The sequence below is a fragment of the Sciurus carolinensis genome, unplaced genomic scaffold (assembly GCF_902686445.1).
Source record: "Sciurus carolinensis unplaced genomic scaffold, mSciCar1.2, whole genome shotgun sequence".
Taxonomy (NCBI): Eukaryota; Metazoa; Chordata; class Mammalia; order Rodentia; family Sciuridae; genus Sciurus; species Sciurus carolinensis.
Genome location: NW_025920302.1, coordinates 220,764 through 237,513, shown reverse-complemented (window position 1 = coordinate 237,513; position 16,750 = coordinate 220,764). Strand labels below are relative to the sequence as shown.

General features: G+C 38.2%; 1 long non-coding RNA gene across 1 annotated transcript; it reads right to left on the bottom strand.

Moving 5' to 3' along the window:
- Positions 1-3,676: 3,676 nt before the first annotated feature.
- LOC124975537 (uncharacterized) lies at positions 3,677-7,937 on the bottom strand. The gene is made up of 3 exons (XR_007106901.1): positions 7,566-7,937; positions 4,907-5,027; positions 3,677-4,133 (listed from the first exon to the last, which is right to left on the bottom strand). It is a non-coding gene; the product is annotated as an uncharacterized LOC124975537 (long non-coding RNA).
- Between the last annotated feature and the right edge of the window lie 8,813 nt (positions 7,938-16,750).

The window sequence follows — 16,750 nt, the reverse complement described above, 5'->3', positions numbered from 1 at the left end:
CATTCATTGTGCAGAATGACCCATATCCTGGATTTGTTTTTTTGGTTACACTCAGGTTAAGCAATTTTTGGCCTAAATACTACATAGAGATACATCACATGAGGATCTACATAATTGTGGAATTATACTTCTGTTGGTGATGCTAAATTGATAGTCTGGTTAATGAGGTGAGTACCACATTTCTTTTAAAGTACACTTTCCCTTTGTAAGGAATAAGAGGTCTATATGATGCTATTGTGAAAGCATGAAACTGTCTTGTTCCCCAAAAGTTTTGCATCCAATAAAAATTTTAGCAACTATTGAAAGTTTTGACCTGAAGTAATTATTACATTGGTGACTGCAAAATGGTCATTTAAAAAATCTATCATTCTTTCTCTATATATTAATTAAAATATCTCTAAAGAGAAGTTTTACTCCCCATCTCATCTCTTTCTTTCAATATCTTTCTCCTCCCTCTCTTTCTTCCCACATCACTAGGCACTTGTGAATTTTTTAAAATGAAATACATTGCATGGTGTTACTGTCATTATTTCTTATATTCCAAGTGTTCCATATCACACTAGTGGAACTTGAAGTTTGCTCCTTTTGACATGACCTACTGGTCTTTAAAAATGTCTTGCTATTGAGTTTACCAGGGATCCTATGCAAGTTAATTTATATATATATATATATATATATATATTATTTATATATATTTCCTGTTCCAGATCTGGAATCAGGCATTTCTCAAAGGAGATCTGGTTACTTTTAGTGGAGAATCACTATTTATTTCTACTTCTAAGCATATCTTTCAGTGAGGAAGGCTAAGAACGCACATGCAAGCATGTACACACAGGTACATTTGTGGTCATTCTGCTACTTCAAATTCACATATGAAATGATGGGGAGTCTTCAACTTCCCTTGTCCATACTTGTTTCTGATGCTGGACTGGAACCTCTGAGGTGGGACTGCAACAAGTCAGATTCACTGCCTTGGACTCTAACCCCAGCTTCCATGATGTAGCATCTGCAGGAGATCTGGTGCCCTTCACCACAGAGTGAAACATGTGTCACATTGAAAATGGTTGCAGTTCTCATCCTCAGTTCAGACTTACAGGGGGAAGTCAAAAAACATCTTCTGAGTTACCCTCTTAACTGCATTTCTATCAACTTTGTATAAGGGAGTTTTCTCTGGATCATTCCAAGGAGTATATTTAAAGAATGACTGAGTAGGTCTTACATGAAGGAAGAGAATTTTGGGAGACTGTTGCAGTTTAGCTAATTCTACATGGTACAATCTACAGGTTAGAAAACTACATTCAAAAGAAATTAAGGCCTGGGATAGAGTTCAGTGGAGGAGCACATGCATGGCATGTGTGAGGCCCTGAGTTCAATTCCCAGTGTCACACACATTTAAAAAAAAGATAGTTTTAATCATTTTCTCTGTGCACTTACATTTTCAATTTGATATAAATTAGGTTCTATTGTTTAGATTTTTAAACTTATTTTCTTGTCTCATAAATTTAAAATTCTTAATGTATTTCTCTCATAAATTATTATAGTTTAGATATTAGGTATCCCCAAAAAGTTCATGTGTGAGACAATGCAAAACATTCTTAGGTGAAATTTTTGGGTTATGAAAGTATCAACTCAAACAATGAATTAACCCCCTCATGGGATAAGTGATTGGGTTATGAAAGTCTTAACTCAAACAGTGCATTAACCCCCTCATGGGGATTACTGAGTAGCAATTGAAGGCAGGTAGGGTGAGGCTGGAGGAGGCACTGAGGTGTGACTTTTGAGGATATATTTTGTATCCTGGAGTCTCTCTGCTTTCTGATCATTAATTAAGCCTCTTCCTTCCATCACACACTCCATGATGTTCTGCCTCACTTCAGACCCCAAGGAATGGAGCCAGCTGTCTATGGATTGAGAACCTCTGAAACTGTGATCCACCAAATAAACTTTTCCTCTTCTAAAATTGTTCTTGTCAGGTCTTTTAGTCACAGCATTGAAAAAGTTGACTAAAACAGAAATATACTAAAATATGACTCAGAAGTTTCAATTCCATTCTCTAATGCTCCACTCAGTTCTTTTTTTTTTTTTCCTTGGTAATATTTATTTTATTGTAAGGAAACCTGTATAATCCTTTTTTTTTAATTTGTTTCCTTTTATTAAATTGTACCCAATTTAATAATGTTCAACTTAACAATCATGTTTCTCATAAAACTAATGTAAAACAGGGAGAAACAACATGTATCCCATTTGTATACAATAATAATAAAAAAATTGTGCCAAATATGGGCAATATTCAGGTGCCTATAGAAATTCAGCACTTATATCCACTCAGTTCTTAAACATCCATTTCATTCTATTAATACACACACACACACACACACACACACTGACACACACTACAACACACACACCTTCCATTACCCATGGGGGACACGTTGCAAGATTTCCAGCGAATGTCTGAAATTGTGGCTAGTAACAAATTTTATTCTATTTTTCCTAATATACATACAGTGATAAAGTTTAATATACAAAATTAGACATTTAGCAGATTAATAAAACTAATAATAAAATAGAAATGATATAACAATACACTGAAATTAATGCCTTCCTCACTATTCTTGTGCTTTAGGGGCTTATTAAGTAAAACATGGGTTACTAGAGCACTAGTACTGCATACTATGATAGCTAATCTGATAACTGCAATAGCTACCTAAGTGACTAAAGGCAGGCAGCTAATAAGGTGTGGATAGGTTGGGAAAAGAGATGATTCACATCCAGTGGGATGGAGTCAGATGGTGCATGATTTCATCACTTCACTCAATGGCATGCAATTTAAAATTTACAAATTGTTTATTTCTGTAAATTTTCCATTAGCTATTTTCATGACCATGGATGACCACAGTAACTGAACACCAGAGGGAGAAAAATTTGTGGAGGGAATCTCCTCTAAGACTATATATAGTTCCCCCCTATTTTTTGCCAAAAGGTAACATACAGTATATAGCTTACTGTACCTTAACAATACAAGCAAACTTTAAAGAAACTAACAATAAAAAGAACAAGTTCACAAAGAATATTTCAACTAATTCTATCTTATTAACATACTCGAGGGGAGTATAAGCAAGATGTCGTAAGAAAAAATAACATTCTGATATAAAAATTCTTTGTTAAAAGTTAGGAATATAATATGCTAATAAATTTTACCAATCTAGAAGCAAGTCCTCCATGGGAAAAAGTTAGAAAATCTGGAAAATTGAGATGACAGCTGAATGTAATATATTATTGAGATACCCATTGTTAAAGTATTTGACAAGAATCTGGAATTCCACAGAGATATTTACAAGGGTTTCTCAATGAGAAAGTTGTTCTGAATCAACTCTATAATTCTATTTTCTATTCACATTTAAATAGCTTTAGAGAGTAACCATTAAACAATATTGAATTTTATTCATAATGAACCTTGATTCAGAAGGAAAGTATTGAATTGTGATGTTACACATCAGTGAAACTGCTGGTAACTCTAGAAGCTTCTGGGATGATGCTTGTTTCTCAGTAGTTGACCATTATCAATGTGGGATCAGACCTGGATAGGCAGGTCTGGCCTACTGGTGGAACTATCTAGTGTCTATTAGAATGTAGGATTTCAAGATAGAAATGCCAGTTGAAAATAAACTCATCTCCAGGGGAGAAAGGGTCAGACACAACAGCAATGCTCTTAACAATGTTTCAGTCATCAACTAGAGCAATGGTTCTGCATTGTTCTTCTTATCTAGATTTTGTTCTCCAGTTTTCTGTAAATACACAACTACCTTAGGGGAAAAAAGGATTGTGAGCAAAACCTAAAAGCATCGTGCTGACTAAAATGTCTGTAAGAACTTAGAATGCAAGATGATATTATCTTGATGCTCCTATGGCCCACACCACCACAAAAGGAAGGTGTTCTCTGTTTCTGTGCAGCCTGCAATCTGGCTTGGATCATCACAGGTTCCAGGAACACTGTTTGGGATGGAAGGTTTCAGCATATCAACATTGCCCATGGCAGCACTTGGATTTAGGGCAAAGTATCCAGGAGTAGACAGGCTATGTCCAATGAAAAGGACTTACATTTAATTTGTATGCTGTGGAAGCTTCAGAAACTGAAAAAGAAAGGTAAAGTCTTGCTCATATGCATACTGAGATACATTAGTGATTTCAGGTAATAAAGGGTAGAGAATTTGATTGGGTTATAGAATCTTAGGAGCAGAGGAGAGTGAGTAGTTAGTTCTGCAGATTAACCAGTTCCTCATTCTAAACAAACCCTATGGTGGTTTTTAAACCATGTCTGAAAATTCTTTGGCACTTCTTTCATCAAAAGGTGGAATCTATATCCCCTCATTGTGAATTTGAACCAATTTTGTCACTTATTTTTATCCAATAAAATGCAGAAGAAGTGATGGAGGTTGGATCATAAAATGAATATAGTTTTCACGTTGCTTTCTGGAATACTAGCATTGGAAATTTTTAGCTGCCTTGTAAGAAGTCTGATAACACTAAGGCACACATGCTAGGAAGAAGCTAGCATGAAGAGAGTATGTTTAGGAATTATGGCTGAAAGTCCCAGCTTAGATCCCAGTATTGACTACCAGTCATGTTAATAAATATGTATCAGAGTATTCCAGTTTCTAGTCACCAAGACACCCCAGGCATTGCAACTTTCTCAGCTGAGACATCATGGAGCTCAGATAAGTCATCTTTGCTATGCCTTATCTAAACTCTCATTGAGAGAGTAATTTTATAATTTGCAAACAGCAGAACTATAATGTTTTATGCTCACAATGATACAGTAAGGTAGGTTGGATTGGCATTATCATCACCTTCATTTTGCAGATTAAAAAAACAACAAAGAAACAAACAGGAATTTATAGCTTACCTGTTTTGAGATTATATAGTCAAGATGAAACATGCCGACAATACAATCTTGATCTTTGGACTCCAGAGTTTATGCTTCTCTTGTTGTCTCTCATCTGGATACTTTAGGACTTTAGAATGACCTAAGAAAATAAGATACATCCAGAATTTGAAGACAAGGTCATAAACTATTGAATGAATTAAAATTATTATTGAATGAATATGACTAGTCATCTCTTGTAGAAGAAATCATAAAAGACAATTGATCTATAGAGTGATGCTGATACGTAATGTTATTTAAAATTGAATCAATGAGAAACATAAATTTTAATGTTATAAGGAATATAATAATGATATAATATTTTAAAATTTTTTTAAATTTTAAAATGATATAAATTTTAAAAAGTTTTCATTTTTTAAAAAAATGAAATAAGACAGAATAAAACAAAAAACTTGCCATTTGTTTCTTGTCAAGGGATGCCCTGTTTAATTGTGCTCTTTCAGTCTGCTCATAAGTATGTCCTTATGTTAAAGAAGAAGGGTCCTTCACACTAGCCCAGCTTGCTGACATTGTCCCTATGATCACCTTCATTTACTCTATATTTGCCAAAGCACTTTAGGATTTAAATTTAACTGCTTTAGGAAACTGTCCTGCTTGGAATAGAAAATGAAAAAAGTTAAGGAAGCATACCATGCTCATTTGATGGGTAGTATTTTTAAATATAGAGGAATGTTAGTATTTTGATAGTCTCATTCTCTCTCTCTCATCTTAAGAGTACACATCAACTCCAGACTCATTCCTAACCCAAAGAGTCAGACATCCTCTTTCAGAAGTAAGACAGCCAACTCTGAATCATCCTCAATATGAATAGGACGTCACTGGTGACCCCTCTCTCTACCCCATCACAGGAAGCACTAAAAGGCAAGAGTTCACTCCATATTTTATGACCTTCACTATTAGGTTATTTTGGTGATCACATACCATCAGTAACTTCTCACTTCTTATCTTCCTTCCTTAAAAATTTCTTTCTGAATTTGGAATGGACCCACCATTTGACCCAGCTATCCCACTCCTTGGTTTACACACAAGGACTTAAAATACTGCAGTGATGCAGCCACATCAGTATCATAGTTGCTCAATTGACAATAGCTAGATTGTAGAACCAACCTAGATATTTTTCAATTGATGAACAGAAAAAGAAACTGTGGTATATATACACAATGGAATATTACTCAGCTATAAAGAAGAATAAAATTTTGGCATTTGCTGGCAAATGGGTGGAGTTGGAGAATATCATGCTAAGTGAAATAAACCAAGTCCAAAAAACCAAAGGCCGAATGTTTTCTCTGTTAAGTGAATGATGATATATAACAGGTAGATGGGAGAGAAAAATGGAGGAACTTTGGATGGTGTAGAGGAAAATGGGGCAGGTTGGGTGGGGGAAGGAAGGATAGTAGACTGAGACACTATTACCCTTCCCTATGTATATGTATGATTACATGAATGGTGTGAATCTACATTGTGTACAACCTTAGAAATGAAAAGTTGCATCCTTTTGTGTATAATGAATCAAAATGCAGTCTGTAAAACTAAAAATAAAGTGTGTGTAAAAATAAAAAGTATTTTAATCAAAAAAAAAGAAAATAGAATTTTTTTCTCATTACTTTTCTAGATTAAATGTATTGTTAACAATGATTAGGGTTTCTTTAATTCCATTCTGTAACTGGGCTTCTCAAATAGAAATTGCTACTCCTCTCTCAATGTTTTCATATATATTTTGCACAGAGACTGTCTTGGAATATTCCATTCATGAAAGGCACAAAATATGTAAAATATTTGGACCAATGTTCTTCAAAACAGAAGTGATTAGTTATAATGCTTTATATGCTAGAATGGTATGTGCTTTGCACGGGCCCTAGTGCATATGGAAAGCGTTCATTCGACTATTTGTTTTAAATGAATGGCTCCAGAAAAAGAACACCACACTAAAATTAAAACATACTTTCCTCAACGATGAAAAAAAAAAAAAACTTTTAAAAGTTTCATATGGACCCAGTTTAAGAGGTCGAGTTCTTTAAGGAAAGGGTTGAAGCACGATACTGACAATTTAGCTGTTTCTAAATATTTTTCTGAAATTCTGCTTAAATGTTTCAACCTTGGGCTTTAAGGTCTCATTTTTAGACACCGAGGCTTTCACTATAATGGAAACAATTAGTAGGGGCTTCCCCGCCTTCGTCCCTCTAGGATTTCAAATTCACCTCGAACACCACCCCTGTTCTTCTAGTAAATCCACATTAGGGAGCACGCCCAGTACGGAGGAGATGACAAGTAAATAGGAAACCGGCTCCATGGAAACCACAGAACGAAGGGAACGTGGGAGCTCTAGGGTGGTTGGAGGGGAAGGAATCCTCTTCTGAAGATGTCACGAGGGCGCTCATCGGATGACGTCTGGCACCCGCGGTGACGTCACAGTAGTGACATGCGGGGACGCCGTTACTGAGGTGACTTCTTGTCTTCTCCGCTCCCTTCACTCGCCCTCCACCCCTGCGTCCTTCCCCAGTCTGCTCAGGCTCAGCTGCGCCCAGGGCCACAGGCCGGTACCTGAGGCGTCCTAGGCGCCCTCCCGCAGGCAGCGCCGCCCTGCCGCCCCTCCCGTGCCCCCCTGCGCCTCCGCACTCACCTCTTTCCGCCCTCCGCTCCCTCCCCCTCCCGGCCCAGCGGCTGTCTCTTGGCTGGCTCTTGGTTATAAGATGGTGGTGCTGAGCGCTGGCGGTGGCCTGGAGCAGGGCCAGGCTCTTTTCAACTGGGACTTGGAGTCGGAGGCTGGCACTGCGTCCTCTTAGACTGCGGATCCGGTCATTCCTGAGGAGGTGAGTACCGACCCCACCCTGCCGCCCTTGCTTCTCTGCACTTGGCTGGCTGACTGGTGTTTATTTGGGGGAAAGAGGCAGCAGCAGGGGCTCTGGTGCCCGGGGCCAATTTCTGCCACTTGCTTCACGGGTGGTTGGTGGGCATGGTCTCGGGTGTCCCTCCCTGTCATGCGACTCCTTGCTTCCTAAACACACAATGGCCTGGGGGCGGGGGTTTCTGTTAGGTATAAAGCAACCTTCCTTTCTCATTACAGGAATCCAGCTTCCCAACCCACCTGTCAATCTGTGTTAAGCCCGCCTCTCCCGTTACAGGAATTTCTGGCTTACATCGCTGTAACCTTCCTGCCCCCCCTACATTATTTTCCAATATGTCATTGGTCCATCAGTCAGTCTGTAATAATTCTCCTCCGTGATTGGTTCCTCCCAGCCCGTGAAATTCCAATACAAAGAACCATGCGCCATCTTCTCTCTCTCTTTCCCTTTCCCCCAAGGGGACACGTTTTGTCCGCTTGAATAAAAGTTCCTCGTGTGAGACCTGTATCTGCGGAGCATCTTTTCTGGGAGTTATCGACGAACCAAAACTGCCCCCTTTACATCTAACTAACATCTGGTGCTGAAAGACCCGGGATGGGTGTTTTTTTCCACTGACTAAGCAAGTGGAACCCCATCCGATTGCTCCTGCGACCGCAGATTCAGGCTCACCTTCCATTTACCTGGATGCCCAGTTTTCTGCATACAACACCGGACTCCAAAATTGATGAGTTCCCCTTAGGCAGGCCCCTGACCATTTAAACACATCTCGGCTACCCGCACCTCCACCTGCAGTCCGCTGCAGCCCCCCTCCTTATTATAAAGCAGCCAGTCCCCAGCTCCTCTGCCGGCTCGCAGCCTTTCGCTGCCCAGCCCAACGGCTTCATCTCTCGCCACCCTGCGGCTTCACCCCTCGTGGCTCCTGCCACTCAACTGCCGAGGTGTAGGGGTACCTCCTTGGTCCTCATAATTGGTCTTAGTTGTTGGGTGGATGTCTGAATATTATGGTGCTGTGATTCTTTCTCAGGGTTTGAAGCCCACTCACTTCTGCTGCTGCTAGTCCCTCTCGCTGCCCTGTGGCTTCCCCCCCGCCTCACGGCTCTCTCTCAAAACCCTGGCCAGGTCTTCAAACCCTCTCTTGGCTTTTTTGCCCGGTTAAACAGTGATTTCGGGTGACGACCTAATCATTGTTTTTAACCTCTCAGTTGCCTGGCACCGTGGATTCTAGGACGCCAAATCCACTACCCAGGTGGGTCTCAGCTTACCATGAAATTCAAACATCCAACCCAGCAAACTCGCCCTCTGAGATGCTTATTAAACCATCTCAAACCCCTTCACCTATTCCCTGAATCAGAGCTAAATTGTCCTTTAGATAGTAAGTCAGAATGGTCCTATTTATGACACCCTAAATTCTAGCTTTATACTAGGTAAAATTGTATGTCTAATTATGCTAGTTATAATTAAGTACATATATGGACAACCTGGTGAATGGAAAGGAACTTTTCCCCTTCTTGTTTTTCCTTTCTTTCTTGCTAAACCTCTCTTGGCTTCTCCCCCACCTCTTAACCCTTCTTTCCCTTCCAAGTTCACCTCATTCTGTTTCTCCTTCCACTCCTCCATGTCAGCCACCTCCAAGTTCCCAACCATGCGGTCTTGTACACACTTTCTAACTCCTTTACTGGAAGAGGCTGACATGGAGGGAGTAAAACCTGAACACATTCTCTTGGCTAATTCTTATTTTCAAATCTTTTCTTTCTTATCTTAGCTCTCCCTACAGACTCAAGAAATTAAAAGGTCCTAAGCATCAAGTCTCTGCTAGAACATATTAGCCCCTTTCAGATTCAGATCTCAGTCAAGGGTTACAATGAAATGTAAATGAAGAAAGGCTCAGTAGGAGACCAGTTTCAAACCCAAGGAAAAAAAAGTGTCCATTTTAAATTTCTCCTGGGCTACAACTCAGAATACTTTTCTCCCTTTCAACTTTTCTCTCCTTCTTATATCCTCATGCTTTAATTAATAACCATTATCATTTTTCTTCCAGGACTGTCTTTTTCTTAAATGCTGTATTTTTGAGCTCACAATTTGATCCTACAGACCTGGTTAATGATTTTTGATCAGTTCTTTTTATCCAACTCCAGTTATTTTTGAACATCTGTTACATTGTAATGGAGATAAATATTACAAGGCCTTTGCTTTTGTGTTAAATATAAGCGTGCATAAAAATTAAATTTTTAAAAATGGATCCAAATATTTTTAATTCACGTGATTTAATGAGGTTCACTTTAAATTGGGTATACTAATAAAGTAAAATATCATTAAAATTAACTCACAAGTCTCTAAGTGGTCAAACTAATAAAATATTAATGTTTATACAATGTCTAACACCAATTTTTCTAGGAATTTTCTTCAACAGAAAAGAGACAGCAAATACTATTGGTACACTTGTCTAATATCTTGGTTTTTCTACAATAAGATGAGTGAATTGGAGTCAACATGTATGGGATTACTCAAATGTGTTTGGTAGAGACATCTAATTAATTTATAAGGTTATTCCATGGAGTAACACACTTAAAAATATTATTCTTTGTATATTAAATGTGTTCATATTTTCCAGGTATGCAAGCCTTTAAAGCAGAAAATTTATCAAGCTGCTGTTCTCCAAATTAAACTTGTCTGTAATGGTAACCCTATCATTTAATATTCTGTTATAGGACCTGTCATCAATAGGGTGTATTGTAAAATAACATTTAAGAAAGAGTGTAATATGCAGTAGCAAAAATGGAACTTGGCCAAAATTCAAGATAGCTATTGCACAAACTGAATGTTTTACTGTTGGTAATTCTATTTTGTATTTTCCTTGTAAACTCGAATTGTTGCCTGATCGATATTTTGCAGAAGTACTGCTTCAAGAGTGAACACCGTAAATTAACTTGGAATAGTAAGCCATCACCTATAGAACAGATAATGTAAACCCCAATTAGATAAAAGGGGGTAAATAACTGTAAAGTTATAGACATTAAAGCTAAAGCCCAGTACTCTTACTTTATGACTGGTGAAACTGACTTGCTTGATGGTTAAGATCAAACTTAAAGATAGAAATTAAATACAGAGGCCAAGAAAAACTCCATATTTGGGTCTTGCCCTCAAAGTCAGCCTGAACCCAGGAAACAAGAGGATTTCTCCAAAAAGCTTTGCAACTCTGGGTCACACAACCTCCTGAGCAAGGAGATTGATGAGACTGCTAGAGAAAAAGTGACTCAGTGCATCTGCTGCAGAGGAGGGTCACAGAAAAAGGGAGACATCCTTGGCACTTTCAAGGAAAGTCACGTCATCGAAAAGACCCTGCCTAACCAATTGCACTAATGGAGCTAAGAAACTGCTCTTAAGTTCTCTATAAGTTACCCCTGTAGGAAACTTAGCTGACTCTTTAACAGACAGGAACAGGTCACTTTGACCAGTTTGATCTTAAACACCTAGCAAATCAGTTACAACCAAAGTATAGCCATTCTTGGGCATTTAAAAATAATAGTAACTATCAAGAGAAACTGCTAGAGTCAGAATTTCTGTTTTAGTCAGTTTAAGGCCTACAGATGCAAATAGACTTAATCTATGTTTGCTAGTACTAAATGTTGTGTTCACATTCCTAATGACCTAGACAATGTTAAAACTCCCAAATGAAGGCCTGTCCTCTCCAGCCTTTGCTAGGCCTTGTTATGGGAACAACTTCTCAGTTCTTCCACCCCCTGTCTTTACTTCCATGTCAATTAATCAACTTGTATTGCAGAAATATCAGGATCTCTCAAAAATTGGAGCCTTGCTGCAGATGTGCCTCCAGGATTGGAGCCTGGCTGCAGATGTGCCTCCAGAGAACCTATCAAGTCTCCAGTTCTTCCTGTCACAATGATACCAGCTCTACGTCCACACCCCAGCAGGAAGTAATTACAGAAGACTGACCTTCATCCATGTACCCCAAAAATCTTTTTTTATAAAAAAGGAAATGGGGGAATGTTAGGTATAAAGCAACCTTCCTTTCCTGTTACAGGAATCCAGCTTCCCAACCCACCTGTCAATCTGTGTTAAGCCCACTTCTCCCGTTACAGGAATTTCCGGCTTACATCGCTGTAACCTTCCTGCCCCCCCCTACATTACATTCCAATATGTCATTGGTCCATCAGTCAGTCTGTAATAATTCTCCTCCGTGATTGGTTCCTCCCAGCCCGTGAAATTCCAATACAAAGAACCGTGCGCCATCTTCTCTCTCTCTTTCCCTTTCCCCTTTCCCCCGAGCGGACACGTTTTGTCCGCTTGAATAAAAGTTCCTCCTGTGAGACCTGTATCTGTGGAGCGTCTTTTCTGGGAGTTATCGACGAACCAAAACTGCCCCCTTTACATCTAACTGTTTCCCTGGCCCCCACCCCAGATATGGGGATGGGGCAGCGAGACTCTGGTGGCCAGAGAAGGTCAGGCCTGGCTGGGGTATCAGTCCCTGCATCTCTTTGACATTTTCATTATTTAGGGAGGGGGAGTGTGCAGCTTCATCCAAGTGGAGGCCCGGGTTCCTGCTATGTGTGGTTATGACCCGGTCTTGGGGATGGACGATGGGGCACATCTGCCGCTCTCTGCCCTCCTTGACTCCCCTCACACCCTTTTCAGGCCACGGTCCCTCCTTCCACTTTTGTACTTGTTTGGGGATTTTTTTTTTCACCTATTTTCCCCTGCGGACAGTTTTGATTTTTTGTCTTCGCTTTCTCACCCCCAGATTGCACTGTTTCTGCTGCCTTTCTCATCCTGGTCTCTGGTCCCTCGTAATGTTTGTAATGTTTGTCAAGTGTCCCCCATCCCGTCCTTATCTCTTGCCCTGCACATTTTTCCATCTGTTGGACCTGCCAGCTTCCTAACTTCAGCTTCCACTGAAGAGCATTTTTGCACTTCTCTTACCCTGGTCCTCTGGAGGCCCTCTGCTTCATTCCACTGCTCAATTACATCGTTATCTATTGTTATCTTTAGAAACCCTTCTGGACACTCTAAATCTACCCATTTTCTGAACCCTGAAGCTGTCAAGATTCCCTTAGGTTTCACTTGACTCGTTGCACCCTTACACTACTGGCACCTTTTGATTAGTCCCTCAGTGTGCATTCACACCTCCTTCTTCTTCTTCTTTTTTAAGTAAATTTGATTTTCTTGTGTTGTCCTCCTTTTTGTCCTGTTTTTCTCTTTTACTTTTCCTCTTTAATTTTTGCCTATTCTCTGTTTTTGCACTATTAAACCTCTTGTCACCTTGTCAGTTACTTAATTTACATTTTTATTATATAAACTACACTGTATTCAGTATTTGGTACCTTACTACATAGAACAATATACACTATTATACTTCACAAATAATAATGTAATATCTAACCTAACTGTACTATTATTGACTAGATGATGTGGCTTGCTGTGTAGACTTTGCTCAGAGTTCTTTTCCTTCCTACTACTTACATCTCATTTCCCAATTCTCATAACATCTTACTCTCATCTCTTCTGTTTTCTTTTTCCTGCCTCTTCATCCTTATTTTGGAAATTAGTATAATACATTTTCTTTATTCAGTAGCAGTTTATTGTTTTTCATCCTTTTATACCATCTGCCTCTGTGCCCAGAATGTGTTCTGTACATCATTTGATCTAGTCTAAATTTCCCCTTTTTTTCTTATTTAACTTAAAATCATTTCACTTTCCATTTTCCATTTCTGCTCACATCAGTTCCTACTAATAGCTACTCATTTTGCTCAATGGCTTGGATTCCCAGGATAAAGCTCTTCCCTTCATCCAGTTCCTAGTTTATTCTGTTTCACTTGCCCTGTTACCATGCATTCTGTCTTGTTTCCTGACTTTTGGTACTTAACTTACTGAAACTTCCTCTTGTCTTCCCCACCCCTCCACTGTCCTTCTTATTTATAAACATCTTTGTTCTGTTGACCTGGAAATTGATTTTTAGGATACATTGTTTCCAATGGCTAAACATGAGGGGCCACATCTGCTGTCTATTTTCTCCTGGACTCAGATATGCCTTTGTCTTATCAGGCACAGGTGACTTTGGACTTTACTTTGTCTCGCATGTGCGGTTTTGTTGACTTGTATAGATGTTTGAAGGCTAATACAGAGAAGGAATAGATGAATTAATGAGCAAGAGTTATGAAATGTAATTCTCTGATACACCATTGTTTACATTGAAAATTTAGTTTCAGAATTATTGGGACACTTTATAATTCTATAGAGAAGGCTTTTGTTTAGTCAAATTTCTGTCCTGCTATTTCCCTTAAACAGAGGAAAATTTCATCTGTCAGATATTACATTATTATTTGTGAAGTATAATAGTGTATATTGTTCTATGTAGTAAGGTACCAAATACTGAATACAGTGTAGTGAAATAGCAGGACATTGAAATATCAGTGTTTGGAATTCTACCTGCTGAAGAGTGCCCTAGGTTAGCACTAGGGCTATGGTTTTCTGTATTTGGCACACTTCCTGGGCAGTTCCCACATCAGTGCTTGAGAACCTCTAGGCTAGATGAAGTTAAGTTTAAATTGCCAGCAGTTGGAAAAGTATGTTCACATCTTTTGAAACTGTAAGGGCTGTTCTTTAATTTTATTTAGTAAAAAAAAAAAAATGTTTCCCACTGATTCCCTCGACCCAGGTTTTGATGTTTAGTGATGAATAGTTTATCCTGAGTGTTTTTTTTTAATAAGAACTAATAATAAGGGTATTTATGTGGGGGAATATAAACAATAAAAAGTGGACCTCTTTTGAGTGTAGATATCAATATTACAGATAGCAAAATTTCTTCAGGATACAATTTTTAATTTGAAGTTGATATTCAGTGGAAATTGACATGTACTATGATTTTTTATTTAAATTGTCTTCCTTGTTCTGTACTAAGGAAAATGTCATATAATTGTCAAGGACATGGAAGACATGAAAAATTGTGCTTGTGTGTAACAACATATTACATTCTGAAGATTTATCTTAACCAACATTAAAATATAAGGTTTAAAAAATGTGTCAAGAGGAAAATTTCATCTGTGGTTAATAAATTCTAATTACAGAGGGAAAACACATGTTGAAAGGTCAGAAATGTAAGTAGAAAAAGGAAAAAAAAGTCATCTATAATCTTCACCAACAAGATAAAATTACTATAAATATTTTGGTGTATGTCTACTCTTTCTGTGCTGATGTAGTACACTGTATGTGATTTATAGCTCCCCCTGCCCCACTAGAGATTGATCCCAGAGCCTCACACCTGTTAGGTAAGCTCTCTGCCTCAGACTGTGTCCCCATCCATCTTTTACTTATTTAGCCAGGGTCTCTCTGAGTTGCCCAGGTTGTCCTTGATCTTTGATCCTTATGCTTCCTACCTCCTAAGTAACTGAAATTACAGGTGTATGCCATGCCTAATTTGTAATTCTTTTTACCTTAATAATGTAGCAAAGCTTTTATATATCATTACCTAATCATGATTTAGCTAATCAGCTTTTTTGGATATGAGGTTATTTTCCATTTTTTTTTTTTTTTACTGTTATCAAACATCTTGGATATAGACTGTAGATTTTAGTTTTTAAAATTACTTGGAGGGATGAATAGATCTCATGTCCTGTATTTTTATTACTTTTTAGGACTCAAATTCAAATATTGTGACAGGAACTTATTAAACATTTATGAAATGAATGTGCTTATACTTTGGGCATTAAATGTTAAATTTTAATCATTCATATTTCCTTGATGTGTCTTTCAGGCTGTTTGTGAAGTCTCTGTTTTTTTTCTGCTGGATTTGACTGTCTTTATAAATTACAGAATCCCTTGTACCTATCTCATGACTAATTTTTTTTTTTTCTGTGTGTCTGGAGGTTAAACCCAAAGCCTCATGCATGATAGGTCCATCACTCTATTACTGAACTTTATTCTCAATTTTATGTTGCTTTCTTTGACCTTGTGGTATATAGTATAAGATGAAGATAAGATACAATAAATACATAGAATATGAAAAATACATGATACTAGGATATTACCCTGTTCCTCTTGTACTGTTTCTGTAGAAGTGTGTTACTTATATTTGTATTACAATCACAATTGTATTTTCTTGTTTTCAAGATCTTTTATGAACAATTTTGGTTAAGCTGTGAAATTATGATAATGCAATGACTAGGGAATATTCTGGGATGGGATCTCCTTTATAATGAGATCCACTGTGTTTGTGAATTAGGAGTTGTATTGTATCATATCCCTGTGCAGTTCTGGCTATTGCTGTTAATATTTGTCTAGATATATTCAAAGGTTTCCTTTATGTAAAAAATTACGACAACACCTGATTTTGGTATTTGTGTTCCCTTTGGTACACTTTTCTTTCTCCTTTATAAACTCATTTAGGCATCCACTTACTCCTTTTATTTAGGAAATTATCTGATATTGGTCACATATTTGTTGGCAGGTGATTGTCAGTAAACAGATGAGAAAGGATTATTGGATGGGATATTTGAATGTAGTAAACCTGGTTATAAATTTAATTATGTTTGGACAATAGAAAAATTATATTGGGATTACAAGCTAGAGCAGTCTGACTCTTCTTTCTTTCCTGATTAGGATGAAGTGATGAAGAAGCTGCATCATTTTTGACTTTTTTTTTCAACTTGGATTGGACCTAAGGACACTTAACTACTAAGCAACATCCCCAGTCCCCCATTTATAGTTTATTAGTGACAAGGTCCCAGTGAGTTGTTTGGGCCTTGCTGAGGCTGGCTTTGAATTCATGGATTCTCCTGCCTCAACCTCCTGAGCTGCTGGGAGTACAGGCATGTGCTACCATGCCCTGCCATTTTTTGGCATTTTCTTAGACCTGCTGCCCACCTTATAAAATGAGGCAACTACTTGGTGTTCTTTCTTTTCTTTTTTTTTCTGTAGTCACAAAATGTTTTTCTCCTTCAGGACTGATAAA